We start from the raw sequence: 14,476 nt of genomic DNA, 5'->3' as shown, positions 1-14,476 counted from the left end.
GGGTCCTTGAGACTGCTAAAATTTTCCTTAACTGTTTACTTGGTTAGTGATTAGTACATACATACAGACTGTTTGTTGGATGAATGCATATATACCTTTTTAATATCAAAACAATGTGCAGTGTTGAATCAATGGCTACCTATGATTTAAAGATTTACAGACTTGGCATTCATAACCCATCTGACTTCCAAAATACCATGTATCCCTCAGTAAAACAGCATTTAAATATAGGAGAATTCTAGTGGCAGTTGCTGGATCATGAAAAGTAGTCTTTCTATGAAAACACAATGCCTAAATGGCTATTTGGGTTATTGAAATAATCAGACATCAAAAAGGGGAAAAATCGAAAAATTGTATCAGAGGCACAGCAGAATTTAAGTGAATTTTTCAAAAACTTGTATTAAAGACAAAGGGATCCCATTTCATGTTAAAACCACTCTTTTAAGTGTAAAGAAACAATGTTTGGCATTTATAAGTGCCATCTCATCAAAGTACACAATCTGTCAAATCATGTTTGAGACTGTCTTTTATTTGTAGGGAAGAGTTGTTAGTGGACGGGCTTTTGGACTTCATGCAGTCCTCTGATAGAGCTTTACCATCCAGTACCAGCTCTTGCTCCTCATTGTCATACACCTCAAGGTACTCCACCAGTAAGTTGTCATAATTGGTGGTTGGAGGGAAACCTTGGATCACCAGAGTATTGAAAACTTGCCTGAATTTCCGCTCTGTAAAAAAAGCAAGCAAAGTGTTGCAATTACAGAGTCTACCTGAAAGCTAACCTAATAATGTTTTACATTTGATTTGGACACAAGCCTTTTCTGAGATTCATGAGTGATCTTTCTATTACCTTGAGCAATTGTTTGTCGAATCCTTTTATTTTTGGTCCAGGAACAGGAGGCAGCAAACAAAGTTTCACACTGAATACAAATATAAAAATCAACTTTTTGAATTTTATTATGATATTGAAATGGTCAAAGGTGTTTTTCAAAGGTATAAATGCTTTATATATTTTAAGTTGATAAAATGTACTTAATTTGGAATTAATTTGGTCTTATTTTCTAGGTCAATGCACAGTTAAGAATAAGATCAGTGTCCATTTTAAAAACATACTTTTTATTATTTGTGATCAATAACAGTTTTTGAATGGGTGATCGAACACAATAGGACTTATTTACCCATGAACTTGTATATAATAGTCTGTATTATATTTTCTTTTATCCTTGTGTAATTATGTTCATGGTCTTTAAAGGAACACTCCCCTATTTTTGAAAATAGGATAGTTTTAGAGCTAGTATTGGGTTGTGAATTTTTGTTTGACATTTTTTGAATCTATTCAGCCAATCTCCGGGTCTGGCGGTAGCACTTTTAGCTTAGCTAAGCATAGATCATTGAATCAGATTAGACCATTAACATCTCACTCAAAAATGACCAAAGAATTTTGATATTTTCCCTATTTACAACTTGACTCTTCTGTAGTTATATTGTGTACTAAAACGAAAGGAAAATTAAAAGTTGCGATTTTCTAGGCCCATATGGCTTGGACCTATACTCTCATTCCGGCGTAATAATCAAGGAGCTTTGCTGCCATACAATGGGTGCAGCAGGCACAATGATATTACGCAGTGCCTGAAAATAGTCCCCGGCTAGTTTGTGTAGTTGCAGAGTTGCAACTGGCAAATTTCAGGCACTGCGTAATATCATTGCGCCTGCTGCACCCATGTACGGCAGCAAAGTTGCCTAACCATATCGGCCTAGAAAATTGCAACTTTTCATTTGTGGCACACCTGACACAGAACAACTTAAGTATTCTCATAGCTTTGTAATGTTATGGTTGAACCCCTGATGTCACATGGATTATTTTACCGATCTCCTTGCTACGTTTCTGGATGTTGATCATGGTAGTACCCTTGCTGTCTATGGGAGGGTCAGAGAGCTGTCAGAATGCATCAAAAATATCTTCAGATCAATGTCAAACAATGACGACAATCAATGACAGAATTTTAATTTTTTAGATGAGCTATCCCTTTAACGACGGGAAAAAAAGGTTGGAGCGGCAGGCACATAGTCCAACAGGGTTGTACCTGTTATCTAGGGGTGCTCTGATTGATCGGATACCGATCACTATCTGCCGATAATCACATTGGGATGATTGATCAGTGGTCTCTTAAAAAGGCCAATCTCAAAAAAACTGATCTCAAGCGGATGATGCTGTTGTGAGAGGTTTGGCATGACTTGCAGCAGCACCGTCTCAGTCTCTGTCCGGCTCAGGTGAAATAATTATAATGCTGAAGGTGAGGTAGGTTACTCACCTTCATATTTTTTCATGAAATAACTAATAAAGTAATTTGTAAACTTTGTGTGAGATGTAATTTCACAAATAGCGTGAGTGAATAACCACGCGCTCTCTCTCTCTCTTTCAAAATACTCAAATGGCTTCAAATCACCAAACTTTGCATCTGTGAGCTGCACGCTGCACAGTTGACACAAGAATTGTCACTTGCACAGTCGAGGCAGTGTCACATCATCACAAACGTTTATAAATTGCATTTTTTTTTAATTCTTGACAGTATTTAACCATTCCGGGCTCGCGTGCTCTCCTGGAGACGGTGCACTCACGCACACTCGCAGCGCACACACATAATGCCAGGTTCACATTACTCCGTTTTCAGTGATGTGGTGCGTATTTTCCGCCCAAATGTTAATGGATTAAAGCATTCACTGCACACGGTTGCGGTCCGGCGGTGTGTCTGCAGCAGAGCAGAGATTGTTTCTGCACCGAGTCTATTTTTGCTGCATGCGCTGCAAATGCTGAATTAAAGTAACAGCGCATTGTTTGCAGTAAATATGAACATGGAATGACACAAAAATGTAGTAAGTACGCCATGAATGCATATTATTATAGTCTACTGTGTTTCAAAGTCAACGCATATTGGCTAGGTTTAAAGGGAAAGAACACTTTTAGATAAAGAAGGCAATAATAGATGGCACTCGTGGAGGTAGGAAAACAAAGTTCTTTATGAACCGCAGGATTGCTTGTAATAAAGATTTATATTAAAAAGAAAACGCAGTAGAGATGACTTTTTCTGTCAATGGTAAGTTTGTGATAACGTAAAAAAAAGTAGTTTAAATGTTTTGCCAATTGCTTGAGCAATTTAATATATACATCTGAGTAAATGCAAAAGTAAAAACAAAAGCATTGAATAATGTGTTGCTTGTATTTATTTTGTTTAAACATGTCTGTGAATGATTTTATTACTCTGTGTAAAAAAAAAAAGAAAAAAAGAATTGCAATGCTGAAAAAGCATTTTTAGTGACAATGTTTGGATTTGAAATCTGAATAATGGATAAAAGTTGTGTTTGTGGTAAACAACCACGGATCAGTAGCCTACTCTTCTGTGAAAGCACAGTCCATGCTGCTTCTCCTCTCACAGGAGTCACCTAAGAGGGGAATTCCCCCCATTTTCAAAAATGAAATTCAGGCCCTGGATAAATGTCTAAAAATCCTGATTGGAGTATCACTATAAATAGTTCTAAATGATAAAAAGAAGGCTTTAAAAAGATCCCCTTAGCGGACTTATCGAAAAATACATTGGCATCATCTGTATTAAAGAGAAATTAATCACTGCATATGATGTTTAAGTGAATAAAATAGCTTTGATAGTCGAGTTCCACATATTGACTTTTTTCTTGCTCACCGAATATAATTTTTTTCCTTTTTGCTGTTCTGATGAACATGAACGATATATGAGTGGACTGCTCACCGGACTTGTGTGTGTGTGTGTGTAAGTGATGCAAGGTTGCCAGGTTTTCAAAACATAACCCGCCTAACTGCTACTCAAAACTAGCCCAAAATTAGAGCAATTGTGTTTCGAGGGGAGTTCCCTGGTAAAAATCGCGTTCCGGGGGTAAAATACACAATTTTCGGCGGGGTTCCTCCAGTAAAATTTGCGTTCATATCACGTTATTGGGGTCGCTTCAACCTGCGGCAACAGTGTTAAAGTAGCCCAGTTCCACGGGAAAACCATGGACTGGGCTACTGAGGTGATGTAAAAGAGGAAAGCAGGCATTTGGACCAAAGAACTGTGAGGCAAAGGAGGGGGAGACTCAAAATGTTTTTAAACTTAAAATGCATTTTTGCCCCGTTTGTGTTGTTTTACTACTTACACAATTATTTAAAGTATAAAACATTGTTTTTTATCCTATCCCCCTCCCCCCTCCATAGGATTTCCGCCTAAGGAGCAGAACCTTTCCTCTCTTTGATCTTGCCAAGTCCGCCATGTAAATAGCGAATCCGCCATGGCGCGAGCACAACTGTCTTTTAAATGGAATGGGAGATGAGACTCTGATTGGTTTATGGCATGTAACGGCCAAAAAAAATTTCATTTTTGAGTGAATTATTCCTTTAAAGTAACATTTTTATAGCTCTGTACATATACCCCTAAGTGACAACGGCAGAAATCTGGTATGTTTTTGTACGTGCTGCAGCTTATCTAATATTTTTTGCCAGAAGAATGTACAATGTGAAGAGAGATAAGGATAAGGATACTGATGTTACAGTTAAAGTATTTGCACTCGATGTATCTGATAAACATGTTGCTTGTCTGTCTGTCTGTTAATGAGTGTTGGCTCATCTATCCTGTAATCCTTTGCTGTGCATGCACAAGTTAACTTTTTCTGTATGCTTGACGAGATAATCTGAGGTTGAGGTGTTTATGCTAGGTCGAGTTTGGCATAAAATTACAGTGTAATTTGTAACAGTGTAACCACTTCTTGCGTTTTTATAATTAATGCCAATCAAAACCAGAAGCATTGCATTCTTTAACAGAACGATCCGTTCTGAGGGTGAACGATCCGTTCCTTTAAACAGTTAATAGTTCACACCTACCAATTATGTTCTTCACTTTTCATCAGCTATCTTATCATTCCTCATGTCTTTGGGTGTTTACGCAGTGGTTTTGCAGTTCTGCAGAATTTTATGTTTAATGTCTTCATTCACTTGATCAGGGTCAGAAGCACACTTTAAGTTCTGCTCCACATCTGTGTCACTGTCTAGGAGTGATATAGCCTCTTCTCCCTCTTCAAGATGACTTATGTCATTGGTTGGATCCAGCTGATGAGTAATACAGTATTTTAGGTCCATTGCAGTATCTGCAAAGTTACAAATACATTTTTTTTTTCACTCAGCAGCAATCACATGGCTAAACTAAAAAATAATGTATTTTCCAAACATGTTTCTTATCCACTGTGACATTATATTTTATTTTTATTTAAATACAAGTATAAAGGAAAGTCTCAGCTTTCTAATAATACAGTTCTATCTTTCTACTCATTTAAATATTGCATGTTAAAACATTTCTATTGAAAAAAAACTACAATTTTAAACATTACTTCACAGAACGTCTTGGTTATGTATGAAACAGTTTCATACATAGAGGGAATGGAGATGTTATGTCGACATGTAGTGCCGTCGCAAGGGGGGTGCGAGGCCCTGTGCTATGTTGGGGGGGGATGGGTTGCTATAGTAACAAACGCAACTTACACACATTTGATCGATTGTGATGCCGTTCTCACTTACATGCTTGCGCACGAATCACGGTCACACACACGCTCATAAGAATTGTAAGATCTACTGTATAATAATGATAATAATAATAATAAAGCAATTAAATAAGTAAATAAGAATGCTAAAATAAGATTTTTAACTCAAACCGTTGCAGTCTGTCAGTCATATAATGTAAGTGGATGGAAATCATGGCTTTGAGAGTCTAAAAACATACACAAACAAAACCTGACATGACTGCAACGGTTTGAGTTAAAAATCTTTGTTAGTGTTCTCCTGAAGAAACAAAGTCACCTACATCTTGGATGCCCTGGGGTAAGCAGATAAACATAAAATTTTCATTTTTGGGTAAACTATCCCTTTAATGGGAAAGAAAAGAAACTATCCATTGCCATTAAAGTGAAATTACTGAACCTACACACAGGAGCCTGATAAAAATGCTAATTTTAGAAGAAAATTTCAAACGGCACTTAAAGGCTTTTGCAGATGAACTCCTCATATGAAGTAGTCATGAATTTAGACTATTTGAAAAAAATATTTTATATAGTAAATATATCTTAATAATATCTTATTTGTATGTCTAATAGTCGAAAACGCAAACATCTCTTGTCACATTCATTTATGATTTACATAAATCATGATCGCATATTTTCAATTCAAAACGTTGAGTAGTTTGCATCACTAGATAGTCTATTACTGTCGGTCGCTGAACATTTCTATCGTAAAACAGTTTCCTAATACAGTACTACTTGCATCTTTCCATGAAATCTCGTTGCGTTGTGACAGTAAGACCCGCTTTCTTTGATCTGATTGGCCATCTCGATCATTTTGACATTGATGAGCGCTGTTGGACTACTGAGGCATACCAGCCTGAAAGTTTAACTTTTAAAACTGTTATCCTAACAACAAACAGCTTTACTCATTCTTATACACAGAATCTTAGACTGTCTATCAGCTATGACTATTTTAGTCTTTCAAAGGACAAAATGGGTGGAAAAACAGTAATAAAAATTAGGCGTAATCGACATAAAATGCAAGCCAGGAGCAAGGCCCTCTAGAGGTTTGAGGCCCTGTGTGGTCGCACATTTGGCACAGCCCTTGCGACGGTACTGTCAACACTGATGTTAGGGGTCTCACTTGGGAGCCCCAGTCCCCTCTGAGCATTACAAAAAATGGCCAATGACAATTGGCGAGTGGAATTTGAATGCCAAGACACTCCCCGTACATACGTGTATATTAGATGGCAGCGTGCATTCACTTATTCAGGTTTGTGCTGAGGAGCCAAGAAGCATCCTGGCATTCAGTGCAGTTCACGGTTGTGGCACGATGGATGTAATGTCTCCGTTCCCTCCTTCAGGGAACGAGGGTTACATACATAACTGAGATGTTCCCTGTCAGTCAGTCATGTTTGACGTTACATCGACAATGACGTTAGGGGTCCCTATGAAAAGCGTCACAACCAGAAATGTGTTACAAAAACTGAAGATGCAGGTGGTGACAAGCAAGCGTGTCAGGACAGATGCAGGGAGTGGTGGGAACTTTGGGCACATAACCGGGCTGAGGCCTCAAGATAACGCGAGAAGCAGCCAGCCCGAACTCAAGGCATGATTCGTTGATCGAAAATGCCTGCAGGTCCCAAACCTCTTGATGGGTGTGAGTGTGACCAGGAGGGCTGTCTTAAATAACAGGAACTTGAGCTCAACTAAGTCAAGTGGCTCAAAGGGGACTCCCCGTAGTCCTGCCAGGACCACAGAGAGATCCCAAGAGGGAACGAGGCGCGATCTTGCAGCCCACTGGCAAAAAGGCATACTTGCATAAACCCTGGGGCCAGCTGTGTGCCAGAGCATCCATGCCGAAGGGTGCCTCGGTGAGGGAGTAGACCAGCTGGCAGTGGGAGGATTCCTGAGAAGCGAACAGGCCAATCTGGGCTTCCCCGAAATGACTCCAAATCAGCTGGACCGTCTGGGGATGGAGTCTCCATTCTCCCAGAAGTGTAAGCTGTCATATGCCCCAGGACCCTTTTGAAATTGTTTTTGAGGAACCACCATTTTCCCCCTGAAAGAATTCAGGCAGTTCAGCACTGACTGAGCACGCTCGTCCATGAGACGTGCTGTCAGATTGACCAAATCCAGCTCCATACCAAGAAAAGAGAAGCTTTGCACAGGGGAGAGTTTACTCTTTTCCCAGTTTACCCGAAGCCCCAGGTGGCTGAGATGCAAAGGCACCATATCCCTGTGCTCGCACAACAGATATCATGAGTGAGCTAATATAAACCAGTCGTCGAGATAGTTGAGGACTCCAATGCTCTTCTCCTTAAGTGGGGATAGGGAACCCTCCACAACTTTTGTATAGACGTGGGGAGACAGGGACAGCCCGAAGGGGCTGATGCACCTAACCCTCGAAAGCAAACTGAAGAAACTGTCTGTGTCGAGGTAGAATCAAGACTTAAAAGTATCAGCTGAACCACCTGGACCACACGTGGGACACCTTCAGGTCAATTGCTGCAAACCAATCCTGGTGTCGAATGCATGAAAGAATGCACTTCTGCATCAACATCTTGAACAGAAGCCTTTGAAGGGACTGATTCAAAACCGGCAGATCTAACGTAGGTCTTAACCCACCGCTCTTCTTGGGTACAATGAAATAAGGACTGAAAAATCCCAATTTCATCTCAGCTGGAGGAACAGACTCTATTGCTAAACTGCCAATAATTTAAGCCATGGGGAGACTAGATGACTGATTCATTGTATTGCATTGAAGGTGACCTAACACACACAGTATCTATAAAGTAGTATTGCATCCTTCATATCTCCCAAAAATATTTAGTTTTATCATATTTATAAAAGAAAGATACCGCTTTGCAATTCTCTCCGAAAACTGCCGAGCTCATGGCGGCACGCCGTGGATGAAGCTAAAGAGTGATGAGCACTTGCCCGATTGCCATAAAAAAAAAAAAAAAAAAAAAAAAAAAAAATTGATGCAGTTTAACTTACTGTCTGCAGTTCTGAATGATGACAGGGATCTTTTATAGCTGGGACTACTCCATCTTTCAGTATTAAATGAAGTACAAATCCAGCGTCAAACTGGGCCTTGTTTATAAAACATTCATCAACAAACACACTTGTGAATCTCTGTTGCTACCCCGAAAAAACAAACTGCATCCACTGTTTACATAACACTGGGTTCTTTGGGAAGCTAATCCAGGCTATCTTTCCCTTACAACCAAAAACACACTTCTTTGGAGACATTCTTCCTGAACAAGTCCCATGCAATGCTGCCCAATGATGCATGTTGATGGGCACGCTCTTGCTCTCGCTCTGGTCGATGTGTGTGCGGGCGCGCTCTTGAAGAGCCACGATCAAAAATATTTTTTTTCTGAAACTTGAAAGAAACCCGGAAGTGTGTATTTGCCACAAAAGTACTGTTATACAGGTACATCCAAAAAGTTTTTTGAAACTTTGGCCATGCTTAAGCCCAATTTATATTTCTGCGTCAAACCTATGCCGTAGCTACGTCGCAGGTTGTGTGTAGCATGCGTAGCCTACGCTGTAGCCTGATGTGCACCTCTCCAAAAATCTAACAGTGCGTCAATTCTATGCAGACAGCAAGCGCTGTGATTGGTCTGCTACAATCCCTTATGTGCTTGAGTTTTGTGTGTGTTTATGTGCACATAATATATTTTAATGTTATACCTTCTTATATAAAATAAAACAAAGCAAAGAACAAGTGTATTTTCATTTATAATACTACATAGCATTATACATCAGTAGTTGTCCGCGACAAACAATGTTGATCTGACGTGGTACAAGTCCTTGTGGAGATGGAAAGAATGCCATATCTTCTCCTGTTCAGATGTTGTCTCCTTTTTGTAGTTTTAAATAATGATTTAATGATTTGATATTTATTTGCCACCGTCACGGCTATAATGCTTTTCCTACGAGCAGCTTCATTTTTGGCTTTTGTCGTGGTACTGCAGGTTACACCAGCAACATGCCCGTGGACACTGCGGTTTGCACGTGTTCTGCACATCGACACGGACAACAACACAGAACAATAAATGAAAACTGAGGCATAGCCTACGGCGTAAAGGCTACAGCATAGGTCCGACGCAGAAGTATAAATCAGCCTTTAGCATGAGAATCCATCTGTCAGGATATAGACAAGAGACAGAGGTAAGTGAATCCAAACACAGTGTTTAATTTCAGAATCTCGAGTGCAATGTGAGTATTCACTGACACTGAACTGAGGCTGTGGTGAGTGTTTTATGGTGCGCTCTGATAAGGTTGCTAATGGTGAACAGGTGCGGGTGATTAGTACTCTGGGGAGAGTGATCATTGTGTGGTGGATGGGACCGGGCTTGACTGGTCCCTGACACCATGGCTGCGTCCGAAATCGCATACTTCCCTACTATATAGTATGGAAAAAGCAGTAGGCGAGCAAATGAGTATGTTTGAATCCTCTGTGTTCATTAAAGAGTAGGCGAGAATTGCACTAATTCTCTCGAGATTCGGACATACACATACTTAATTTGCATTCTAATATGCCTACTTACCTACTATATAGTAGGGAAAAACAGTATCTGAAGTAAGAAGTACGTTCGAAAACCGCAGTATTCATAAAACAGTAGGCGAGAAATCCCCGGATGTCATACTGCTCCAGCCCAGATTCTGGAGTGTTCATCGATGGATACTTTTCAATCCCAGTTTACAAAGGTGAGTATTAGAAACCAAAACACAGTTCCCATGTGTTAAAATCACATTTGTTGAGCTACTGTAGAGTAAACTTTTGATTTGTTAAGGTGTAAAGATGCTAGCCAGTAACGTTACAGTATATTTGTAAAAAAAAAAAAAAAAAAAAAACAACATTCTGTAAAAACATTTTATTATGTATAGTGAACAGCGGAGCTCCAGAAAGCACATATACGTCTCCAAAGTGGATTTACATAAACCATATACATCTTAAAGACGATTAAATGTCTATTTAATATGTGACAGGAAAATGTTCTAAGAGAATTGCAGATGAGCAAATCACAACATGAACAGACATCTGAGTGTGTGCTATTATGTAGAATTCACTGTCAACACTGGTTTAGATGAATGTAAGTAATGTAAATAAACAAAACTTACAAAAAGTAAACCTAAGTTTATCATCATTTGACCATTAGTACCAATGATAAAATGAGGAACGTGTGTTTGATAAAAAGTGAGTTAACACAACATGTAAATGCAGTATTGAGCAGATAAATCACAGAGGAGACTGACTCTTGTCTGGATGTTACAGGGACAGATGAGACACACTTATGTTTATCTGCTGCAGAGAGACTGATGAAGGAATGCTGCCATCAAAAACTCTGTGACTACACTACAGTCATCAATAAAACATCTTTTAAATCTTAAGTTGTAGTTTATTTTAATTATTGTAATTTCAAACAGAGTTATTACAGCATTTTTCAGATTCTTGATTGCTGTACATTTGCTGCAGATCTTTAGTGGTGGAGCAGGTGACAGCGGTATTGTGAAGAAAGGAAAACCTGAAACCAAAATATAAAGTAAGATCATTCTGTTACTTCTAATATAGAAATGAAATGACACTGTGCTGTTAAAATGACTGCTTTTGATTTGTGTTTGTGCAGGATCTGAAATGTCTGCAGACTGCTGTGTGCACTGAGGATGGAGAAGACCACAGCAGCATCCTGGAAATGGTCCAGCGACACGGATGAGATGCTCCATCACTGCATCTCATCAGGACCGGATGCTGCTGTGGTCTCTTCATCCTCAGTGAGCCCAGAGCCAGCAAGAGCATCTAGAGAAAGACCAAAAGACATTGAGGATGCTGTTTTCTGTTCATACAACACCAGACAATGAAACCAGAGTTTCAGAAGCTTCAAAAGCATAATCAAATAATGTCATGAAGATTCTGAAAGTCAGGCTCCATTGACTGATACTGTATGAACACAAACCAGCAGGAGAACCTTGACCAAAATCACCTTTTGTGTTCAGGAAAACACACACACACACACAAAGATTGAACAGAATGGAGGCAAGTAATTAATGACTGAATTTATGTTTAGATAAACTAACCCTTTAAAGCCCCAAATAGAAACTGTATGAAACATATGCATGCATTAATATTATAGTAGTACCTTGAAGAAAAACAACTTTAAGAAATAAGCAGCTTTATTGAGCATTTGTGTCCAAGACACAAAAAAGCATTTACAAAAATCATTAATATTAAATTAAATTAAATTAAATTTAGCAATAAATATAATGCTGACAACATGAGATATAAAGCGTTTTACTCTGTGTAAATGTTTTACAGGTAGTGGTGCTCATGTTTGGAGCAGACACAGCAGCAGTCAGATTGTCCTGCATGCGTTCTCCTGCTCTTGTTCACGGATGTGTGGTTCAGGGGCGTCATCATGGTTTTCCTCATCCTCTCTGTGCACTCAGACAATTACAGCCTCGATGTCCCTCTCTCATCCATGATCAGATTCAGTCTGACTGCAGCAATGAGGGACGTGATGGACGGATGTGGGTTCACCGCCTGTAAACTTTCAAAAACAAAAAAATGTTTGAATAAAGCTTTGTTTCATGTGTTGTTGACTTGTATTTATTTGTGATGGTTAATTGTATTTATTCTTTTACTCATTTATTCATGTCTCCTGTTGTTGTCAGTAAATAAAATGTAGCCTAACTGTTTCAGTACTAGACTGAATATTTAGATGTATTAATCTTGGCTGCATTTGTCTAGTGTGAAGTCATGCATAGCTATGGCATATGAAAAAAATTGTTTGTTTTACAAAAAATATATAATTGTTAGTAACCATTTATCATTATTATTGTTCATAAGTGTTGGGGTGGGCTAGAAATGCTTTCTGAGGTAATCTTAATTTCTATGTAGTAATACTTACATTTTTCAAGTGTAAAATCAGCAGTCTTTTCCAAAGTGTATTTTTTATAGCTGATGATTTTCTTGTAGTTTGTTGAGTTATTATTTGTGCAGATATTACAAATATTGCAAACGCTGAGGTAGGGTTGTAGAGTTACTGATACTATGAGGTGTTTAATCTTTAAGGATTAAACTGTGGGTCATTTCAGTAGAGTTAAAATATAAAACCTTAACACAAAATGTATTGGTTATACTACAATCACAATAAAAGGGCAGCTGTTTCTTCAACAAGACCACAAAAGGAGCAAATTGCATCAACATCAAAATATTTACAGATAGTAGATATTAAACCTCTCGCAGTCAGTCATATCTTTGAAGATGTTGCGCTTGTTATAACGTCATAGGTCACATGATAACGTAAACATGGCGGATTGCATTCATACTCAATGAGATTAGGCTGTAGAGTACGTACTGTTTTAGCGCTCGTTAAGTAACTTATTGAAATTAATAACCTACTCATTGAGGATGCCATTTCGGACGCAGCCCATCTCTTTAACAGTATAAATAACTCTAAATGCATGAAACGCCATAAGACCTCCCTTTTAATAGAAAGCAAAATAATATAAAGATTTGTAGGTCTAAAAGTAGGGCTATTAAAGGAGCCATGTGTAATGTCTGGCAAAAAAATCAAGTCATACTCCACATTCCATACCAGATGGGGGCAGTATGCCTCAATAAAGTGAATTGGTCTACTCTAGAGTAACAAACGAGAAACGGCATAGTCTCTATGCTCCGCCCCTACCTTCACAACAACCCTAGAGCCATAGCCGAAGCCTAAAGGACGTTTTGCCTCCAGAGGAACGTTGGGTGATGTCAAGTGATTTTGAAACATGACATCTTCAAGCTACTCCCCTTCACCTTTACCAGTGAATATGTTCATATTCGTTTTGTTCATATTACATTTTGAGTTGTATATACACATTATTTGAATTAAATTAATTTGACAGACAGCATTCTGTCGACATCATTTGTCAACATCAGACAGCTGATGTTGACCAAGCTAGCGCCAACCAACGTAACCAGAGCTGCCAACTCTCAAGCATTCACCGTGAGACACACGCAATTGACTCTTTTCACACGCTTTCAAAAACTTGACCGCTCTGAATATAGTGAGTGAGTGCTCGCGCGCGGCCGGGAGGGGCGCTCTCTCTCTCTCTCTCTCTCTCTCTCTCGGGTTCATTATCATCGAAGACATTTCAAGCTTCTTAGGTAATGTTACATTTTAGCATCAGCTTGGTAGAGACGGGCTTTGGTAGATAACAGGTGAAAACCGGATCGGATCTGTGGGTAAGTTACAGCTAGCTTACTATCAAACGCAGCTACGGTTAGCCATCGCTAACATTAGCACGTTTATCGAACAGCCCTTCGATACATTTCTATGTTATAACTTCCCGAAAAAAATACGCAAACATATAAAACAAACTTCTAGCGAAATACTAACAGCATCTTACTTACCAATCCAAAAGAAATGTTGCAAGTTCGGAGTCGAAGCTCATTTCTTTTCAAGTCCATCAGTTGTCTCAAGCGATGGAAAGCAGTGCCGATGTTTACTCTGTTTCGGCTCCTTTTCTTATCGGATTTGATTTGTGATTCCGAGCGCGGTTGCTTGACATCAGCTTCAAGTACGCCCACAAGCCGTGCGAGTTATTCGTGTATTGCAGGTTGGCTGGTGGTTATGTTGTCCGCATTTCGCCTCCCATGGCCGAAACTGGTATTACGACACCTGTCGGGCCGTGGCTAGTAATGCTAATGCTAATTAAGGTTGATATCTCTGCAGCACTATAACTTGACATTTTTTTAATGACATCATCGCCCTTATTTCTTCTCATTCTTTTGATGCGTGTAGGTCATTTTTTGGATATTTTTACCTCAATTTTTACACATGGCACCTTTAAGGGATTTAGTTTTTTTTTTTTTTACCAATTATCCAAATAATGTTTAATCTTATAAAGCTATTATTATCAGAAC

This window comes from Cyprinus carpio, chromosome A21 (assembly GCF_018340385.1).
Source record: "Cyprinus carpio isolate SPL01 chromosome A21, ASM1834038v1, whole genome shotgun sequence".
Taxonomy (NCBI): domain Eukaryota; kingdom Metazoa; phylum Chordata; class Actinopteri; order Cypriniformes; family Cyprinidae; genus Cyprinus; species Cyprinus carpio.
Note: the sequence above shows the minus strand (reverse complement) of the source record.